General features: G+C 44.4%; 1 pseudogene; it reads left to right on the plus strand.

The window, feature by feature from the left end:
• Positions 1–1,074: 1,074 nt before the first annotated feature.
• On the plus strand, positions 1,075–7,049 carry LOC111165659 (casein kinase I pseudogene; annotated as a pseudogene).
• Positions 7,050–9,043: the final 1,994 nt, after the last annotated feature.

Raw genomic sequence — 9,043 nt, forward strand, 5'->3', positions numbered from 1 at the left:
AAGGAACTAAACCCTCTTATGGAACTATTTAGTCCTTGAACCAGGAAGGTATTTTAGATGAGTTCTGTGAGACTCAAAAGGTAATTATTTACCAAGTATCCAGAGTAACATCAAGTATTGGGTAAGTCCCATACAAGCATATTATTTAATCCTCTCTCACTCCTTCATGGTAGCTAAATATTGTCACATAATCCCCCATCAGTGAGGAAATGATGGGCCTGGAATTCCTAAGTGACTTCCTGATCAAGGGCAAACAGCAACTTGGAGAGGGAACCACCGCTTGTCTCCATAGCCAGTGGGCCTCCATTCTGCCTATTAACTCTGTGAGCCAGGCTAAGTAGTCGGAAGAGCAATGTGCATTTGGAAAAGAAGAAACTCATTTCAAAATGACCCTTGACAAAAGGTAGTGGTGATCAAGAAGGGATAAAGATAAGGCCCAGGGGAGTGCTATTTCACAGTTGGAAAGCTGGGGAAGACGTGGGCATTGCCTCATCTAAATCTTTTCATCGTACAGAATACCTAGACCTCAAGGTCATGTGCAGTTAGCGTCAGCATGGAGACAAGAGCCCCTTCCTGGACTAACATTCATTCCACTCTATCTCTCTCCCCATAAAGTGCAGTTGCTTTTGCTGGGAATGAGAGGCTGTCAGTATAAGCGTCTGTGGCACCCTTTTAGTAGGAAATAGTTAAACTGGGGAAAATCATACCTTTTAATTATTGAAATCCTTTATTGATGCTGAGACATTGTTTGGTGAACATACATGGAGAATATTCATAGATATTATATATTACTAAAGCTCCCTCTTATTGACTTCTGCAACACAACATAAACACGCAGAGCCCAATAAAACATGACTTTGTCTTAATAGCATTATGAATAAATTATTAAGAACTTTTTTCTTCTGCAGTGATTTTACTAGTTTTTTTTTAAATAAAATCAAACCTTCTATAGGACTGTAATTAAAAGTAAAAGAACATGCAGCAGTTTTTAGCCATGATACTCAGGAGATTAATAAAGAACTGTCAAAACTCAGACGAAAGAATATCCTCTGTTTGCTGAGGGCCTCCTTGAGAATGGCTTTCAAGGGGGCCATAACCTCTGTGATTGCTTACGCATCTCACCAACTGTGGCTGAAGTCTGTGCTGGAGAACTTGCCCAGAATGGCTGCTGCACCATGCTTGTTGGATGCCAATGGATGTTGCCAAGGTGGAGGAGTGGGTCTTCTTTTTTCTGCATTATTCTCATCTAGCACAAGCCTGGCCCATAGCAGGGCCTCTTCAAATGCTTATTGGATCAGTTACTGTACTACAGGCCATACCCTTTAACTACAAAGCCAGGTACCATAGTTTGGATTTCCTACTGAGTCGGCCTGGGGATCTGCTCAGAGCTAGTATACACAGTGAATAACTGTGATGAGAGATGGAAGACCCAGTTTAATGAGCAAGGGCTCCTGTCTCAGCCAGACCTATATTTTAGTGATGGCGGCACTGTCTTAATGCAAGTTACTTTGTCACTTTGACCCTCATTTCTTGAAAAATGATAATACCCACTTTTCAGGGGCTGGTGAGAGGACTGTGTGATAAACATGTAAAATGACCTAACTCAGAGCCTGGGAGCTTGTTCTTAGTATTCGCCTATGCCTGCCACCAGGTGGAAGCCCTGGAGGAGAGTCACCTGATCAGGAGCCAGCTACTAAGTCTGATTTATCTATTGCTTTACTACTCTTGCATACCCATTGAGTACCTGCTGCTCCATCCCTGTAGCTCAGTGTATCCTCTTCTCTGTTCTCACGTTAGATCAGTTTTAATTGAGTCTCTGTGGCTGCTGTCTCTGGTGTGGGTTCAGTCAACTCTCCCAGTGCCCAGTCTGGCCAACCCTGCCAGAGAGCTTGCAGAGGACAAATGTCCATCCTGTGATTTTGTATGCAAGGGCAGGGCTACTGTAGGTCACTTTTAGCCTGGCCAATTTCACTCCGATTTTTCTTCTGATTTCTTCATTTAGTCCCCAGATATATCTCCGCATCATCCATTTGCTTTTGTGTCTCATTATGAGCTAGGGGGTCACCCTCAAACCTTCTCTGTTGGGAGGTGAGAACATGTGTGATCTGTGCAAGACCAACACCAATCTGCATTGTTCAAGGCTCCCTGTATTGGAGGTCACTCAGCACCCAAACAGTGCTTCTCTCTGCAGATATAAGCTGGTTCTTTTAACACCTTTGAGGACAGGTAGGAGTTCTTATCATCCTTTTGCAGTGTGGAGAAGCTGAGGTAGGGAGAGTCAGATGTTTATTCTGGGTCATAGCATCAGCCGTGATGGTCAGGGAATAGCTTGCAGGGGACGCCTGCTCCTAGTTGGAGTTGATACCTCAAAGCAATACAGCTGGTTTACGGTTTCTCTGAAGTCTTTTGGGGTGGCACCATTGGCTTCTTCCTCTTTGGATGTTGGCCCGTTCTGTAGTGCTAGGAGTGATTTTTTCCTTGAGTCTAAAGGAAGTTAGACACATTGAACGTGGATACCTAAACTTTTGAGGCCTGCCTTTTGGAAGGTACCCACACCTTGGATACCATCATTTCTGAAAGAATATTGGGCTTGATTGAGAAAGTGTTTTAACCCAGTGATGACAATTATTAAAAACTTATACCTTCACTACCCCTGCTATTTAAGACTGTTTTTCAGGCAAAAGGGTGGTTGTGTTTTTTCTTGCACTTGGAATACTCCCTGGTGTTAGGATAGACTTAAAGCAGAGTTGAAAAGAACCCTTTGGTTCTTTTCTCTAGGGAATGCAGACATTTTGTCAAAGGGCTATTGACCTCTATAGAAACTGTGCTATATGAAAACAGCCTGAGGAGTCAGTGGTCCCAAATTTGAATCTCTCTTCCCTTATTTAGTAGCAGCATAACTTGCATAGGCTTCATCCTCTCTCAGAGTCTGTTTCCTTCTCTGTAAAATGAGGCCCATAGTACCTGCCTTTGAAAGCTATTGTGAAGATTATATAAATGCCTAACACTGTATTGGCTCATAATAAGTACTGCGGACGCGCAGGCTCAGCGGCCATGGCTCACGGGCCCAGCCGCTCCGCGGCATGTGGGATCTTCTCGGACTGGGGCATGAACCCGTGTCCCCTGCATCAGCAGGCGGCCTCTCAACCACTGCGCCACCAGGGAAGCCCGGTGCAGTCATTCTTTATCTTACTGATGGCACATCGCTTCTACTAATGTGTCACTCTCGCCCTATGATGTTTTTATAGGAAAATGTTTAGGGTTTCAGACTTTTTAAATGACATATACATAAACTCATATGAACTTACAAATCATAAGCGTATAGGTCAATGCATTTAAACAAAGATAGCGACCCTGTATAACCAGGACCCTGATCACGAAAGAAAAGAGTTAGCACCCTCCCCCAAATCCTCCTTGTGCCCCTTTCAGTCACCACCGCCCCCCTGCCAAGGGGAAGCATTAACTGGATTTGTACCACCATAGATTAATAGGATCACTTTTAAATTTTACATAACAGAATCATACAGTGCAAACTTTTCCCGTAGGTGGCTTCTTTTACTCTACAATATGTTTTTGTAAAAATCTGTTCGTGTTACTGAGAGTAGCTGTAGTTTACCCACTATCACTGCAAAGTGGTATTCCATTGTGTGATTATATCACAATGTGTTTATCCATCCTATTTTTGATGGCCATTTGAGTAGCTTCCAGTTTGGGGCTATTTTGAACAGGGCTGCTATGAACATTCTTGTGCATGTCTTTTGACTCATATAGAAATGCATTTTAGTCAGGTATATACCGATGAGTGGAATTTCCGGTGTATAGTGGATGCAAGTGCCTAGCTTTCATAGCTACTGTCAAATAGTTCTCCAAAGCTGGGTTTTTGGTTTTAAAAAGACAAAGTCATATTAGTGGTAACAAGACCAGCCTTGCATCAGTAATCATCTTATACTTAGAAATGGAATCCTCTTGCTAAAGCTGTACTTTATGTGCTACTCACAAATGGAATTTCAATACCCAGTTCTATCGCATATTAGTTGTCCTTACCTAGGAGTAATAATGGTCTTCTCTCATCCTGGACTCCTGAAGGCAAAACATTTTCCATGCAGGTACCAACCTTTCTCCGGATGTGAAAGCTTCAGCTTGTTCATTTTTATGGTACAATAAAAGCCCACTTTAAAAAAATTGGCCAGCAGGGGATTAGGGTATCAGTAGAAAAATTCTATGTGTATGCAGTTGCTAAGTTATCTTTATCCTGCTTGTTCTGTTCTGGAAGTGTATGACTAGGAGCTGTCAGTTGTCTTAAATGTTTTAATGAATAATACTTAGTTGCCTCAGGCTTTTTTAAAGCAAAGTACATAGATGTGTTTTAAATGCAGAGGGAGATGGAAAATAATAGATGGTCTGCCTTAACAAAAGCATCACCAAATGCCAGCTAACTGACCTCGTTTCCCTGTTTCCAGCACAGTGAAATTTCATTATCATCATCATCTTTATTAACTAATTTTTATTATCAGTCTGTAAAACACTAAGGGGTTTATAGTAGAGTGAAGTGAAATGGACCATGTGTTGAAATTGGAATTAGGTACCTGGGAACAAGTCTGTCTGCCATTTACTAGTTCTGTATCTTTGGGACAATCACTTAACTTCTTCTACCTCAGCTTCCACAATTTTAAAAAGGAAGGGTTAGATTCCAAGACATGTAAGAATCTTTCCAGCTTTAGAAATCCTGTGATTCGAATTTTAATCAATTTGGGTAAGTTGATCGAAATGCATACAACCAAATTTTTTCTTGTAATTAAATATATTATTATCATTATTTTTACTTTCATAGCTTAAGAAGATAGATGCCCATGCTTTTCTGAGTTCAATGACTTTCACATGGACTTTCTTAAATAAATAAGATGAGAATGCTTGTCCTAAGTGAATTAAGGACAACAGTAAGAATCCTTCTACTTCCCAGTTATAGTTTCCTTGAAATTGCTCTTTTTTTATTTAGTAAAGAGGGAAGTGGAGCAGAGGAGGGGGAAATCCACTGGGCAATAATATTGGGAAAACATTGAACTGTCCCAACCTCAAATATCTTCTTAGTTTTTATTTAATATTAGTATTTATTTATTTAGAAAAATATACATGAAGCACCAGCTATTTGTCAGGGACTTAAGATCTAGAAATAGGTTAACAGAAACTCACACAGTCAATGAAAGCCTGCACAGTCAATGAAAGTCTCTTGTGTCTAAAAATACAACAGATCTGATATTTTGCATGATTTTCCCTTTTAAAATAACAAAATAATGGAATATACTATATATGTTCATTGTGGAAAATTTCAGACCTGATTTTTTTTTTTTTTGAACATCCTGTACACATCATAAAATCTAAGCTAGGACTTTAAAGGAAGATTATATATTGATTTATTCTTTTCTACCTGCATGTTTTGCCCTGGAATATAATTATATTGAAAGGCTGGTAAGAATGATGTTTTTGGAGAAAAAGAGTACATAAAAATCAGCTTTGGAGTTTTTTAACATAATACTTTGTGTTTAATTTTTAATTATGGAGGCATAAGAGATTATATCCAGTGTGTTGAGAATTGATATTGCTTAATGGAAACGTTTTCTTCCCTACTCTTATATATATTATTCATAGAAAAAAGTGGTCTTTTATGAAAGGGCGGCTGGTCCTTTAAGAGAGGAACTTCCTCACAGTAGCTGCTAACAGTGGTTTTGATTTGCTGCCCGACATTCACTTACAGGCTCATTTAACATTAATAGGTGATCTCGGTTCACTTCATGACCTCTTGGAACCTAAATCACAGGCAGGGTCATTTAAGAGATTTGGGGAGAGTAGACAGCCAGTTAGCAACTTTGGGGAGCTCCGGCTAGAAAAGAATCGCTATACAAATGAATACTTAACTATATCAAGTTGGAGCCCATCAAGTCCCAGGCGCCGCAGCTGCACCTGGAGTACAGCTTCTAAGCTCAGCTCAGCGCCGCAGAGGGCATGCGCCAGGTCTACTACTTCGGCCTGTGAGGGAAGTACTACAACGCCACGGAGCTGGAGCTGCTCGGGTCTGGCCTGGAGGACCTGTTCCACTCGCGCAACCAGAAGTTGACGCTCAAAATGGTGCTCAGGGTCGCAATCCAGCTGGTCAGGCGCATGAAGTACATGCACACCAAGGGCCTCACCTACCGGGACGTGAAGCCCGAGAACTTCCCGGCTGGGCTGCCGGGCACGCCATCCACAATCATCGACTGACTCCGGCCTAGCCAAGGAGTCCATCAACCCCGAGACCAAGAAGCACATCCCGTACTGCGAGCACGACGTGCTACATAAGCCTCAACTCTCACCTGGGCAAGGACCAGAGCCGTTGTGATGGCCTGGAGGCGCTGGGCTACGTATTTCCTGTGCGACAGCCTGCGCGGGCAGAGGCTCAAGGCCCACACGCTCAAGAAGCGCCAGCGGAAGATCCGGGACACCAAACGGGCCACGCCCACCGAGAGCCTCCCCGAGAGGTTCCCGGAGATGGCCACGTACCTGTGCTACGGGCGGCGCCTGGACTTCTTCGAGAAGCTGAACTCTGACTACCTGCACAAGTTCTTCACTACCTCTGACCTCAGCCGCTTTGTGTTTGGTTACCAGTCCGACAGGGCCGGGAAGCCCCGGCCCACGCCTGTGGCACGGTCCACACCAACCTGCCCTCGCAGCCTCAGGCTCGGGACAAAGCCTTGCTACACAGCAAAAACCAGGCACTGAACTCCATCCACGGGGAGCTGAATGCCGACGACACCACCGCTGGTCACTTCAGTGTCCCCATCACAGTCCCTGCAGACGTGGAGGTGGCTGACGACACCAAGTGCTGCTGTTTCCTTCAGAGGAGAAAGAGAAAATCGCTGGAGCCACGCAAGTGACCCTGGAGCGGTGGTCCCTGAATCCTCCCGCTGCAGCCCCTCGGGGCCAGCTTGGCCATGGCCATGTGGCCGCAGCCGGACGCAGACTGCCAGGCCGGCAGAGCTGCCCTCCCCACGTGGGATCACTTACTTTACATAAGACTTTGGACGAGATTCCTTACACCTGTGTCTAGTCCGCCCTTCCAAGAGCATTAGCTACTTAAAACAAGGAGAAAAGAAAACTCCAGCGGCCGCTCTGCCTTGCGTCTCCGCCAGTGTCCGTTGAGTAAGTAGTGCAGCCGCCGGCCCCGTTAGTGCCATAAAGTGCAGCTTTTCTCCCTCTATCCGGAGGCCGTTTTCTCCTGGGGTCGCTGTGGGACGTTGCTGCCAGAGGTGAGCCCGCCCTGGGCCTCCCCAGGCCAAAGGGGAAGGCTGGGTGAGGGCGGCCCCCAGCCGAAATGCTGCTCCAAAGCCTGGGCCGGCAGGTGTGGCCGGTGGGGAGTTCCTGCGCACCTACTCCAGCCGCTGCCCCAGGGCGCAGACCTCTGGGCGGCCACCACTGGGCCCCTTGGGTGGTGCCAGGTGTGCCTGGTTTTCTTGTGTTGGCTCGGCGCTGCTGGCCGAGCAGTGGGAGATAAGCGTCTTAAAGCCAGTCCCAGACCCACAGTGGGCCAGGTCCGAGCGGTCAGCGTGGTCTCCCGGAGGCCAGAGTGCTGTGCGGTCAGAGCAACTGGGGGCGTTCCCCGCGGCGTGTGCATCTAGGTCTTGCCTTACAAAGTGTACAGAAATGGCACTTCGTTTCTCTGATGCTTCCTGGAGGCCACAGAATTTAGGGGCTTTTTTAAAAAAATAAAGGAAAATGAAACCAAAATAATATTAATAATAATAATGATTATCATGCAGGCTTTGCTAAGTGCCAGGCGCTGTATTATTTCATCTTTATGACAAATCTTTGATAGAGGTATCATTACTATAGCCAGTTTTAGGTGAGGAAATTGAGGCTTAGGTTTATTAAATGAGTTGTGTAGAGACACACAGCTGATAGATGATGAGATTAGGATTTAAACCATGTTCTAACCCCAAAGACTGTGTTCATGGGAGCTGCGGTTGTTACGGGTGAACCTATGTGGAGACATTTCTGTATGAAATAAGGTGGAGGTGTTTGGCAGTTGGGAAAAAAAATTAGTTATGGGACTTTTCTTTGAAAATACCACGGCATTTTCCCAGTTGTGGTGATGATTGGAGAACTGATACTGATGAGCAAAAATTATAGGAGTTTTGTCAAGACTGGGGGCGAATGAGGAAACTGTTAAGATCGCTGCATGAGTTGCTCTAAACAGGGTTTACTTTTAGAAGTTAGCTATATTGGACTTGAGGTGCTTAAGCAGGCTTTGGGTATCTGGGATTCGTGCATCTGAATGACATCCAAGTTTCCTCTCAAAGCTAGTGTTCAAAGAGAGTGTGTCATAGATGTGCAAAAATTACTGCTGTGGTCTTGTTAGTGGGTTGATCCGCAAGAAGCAGCAAGAGTAAAACCACTTATTGATCTTTGTTCTTATTTCACAAGATCATTTTGGCTATCAGGATCCTTGTGATTCCACATGAATTTTAGGATTTTTTTCCTATTTCTGCAAAATATGCCATTGGAATTTTTAATAGGCATTGGATTGAATCTGTAGATCACTTTAGATAGTATGGACATTTTAACAATATTAAGTCTTTCAATCCATGCACAGGGATGTGTTTCCATTTAGACTTCGAAACAATATGAAGCTGTGCTAATCAAAACAGTATGATATTGGCACAATGGCAGACATATAGACCAATGGAACAGAATAGAGAGTCTAGAACTAGATCCAAGCACACACTGTCAAATTATCTTTAACAAGATTGCCAAGACTACACAATACGGAAAGAATAATTTCTTTAATAAATGGTGTTGGGAAACCTGGATATTCACGTACAGAAGAATGAAGTTGGACCCTTATGTTAAAAATCAACTCAGGGGCTTCCCTGGTGGCACAGTGGTTGAGAGTCCGCCTGCCGATGCAGGGGACATGGGTTCGTGCCCCGGTCTGGGATGATCCCACATGCCGCGGAGCGGCTGGGCCCGTGAGCCATGGCCGCTGAGCCTGTGCGTCCAGAGCCTGTTGCTC

The sequence above is a fragment of the Delphinapterus leucas genome, chromosome 1 (genome assembly GCF_059928025.1).
Source record: "Delphinapterus leucas isolate spDelLeu-1000000601 "Yukka" chromosome 1, BTC_Dleu_Yukka2, whole genome shotgun sequence".
Classification (NCBI taxonomy): domain Eukaryota; kingdom Metazoa; phylum Chordata; class Mammalia; order Artiodactyla; family Monodontidae; genus Delphinapterus; species Delphinapterus leucas.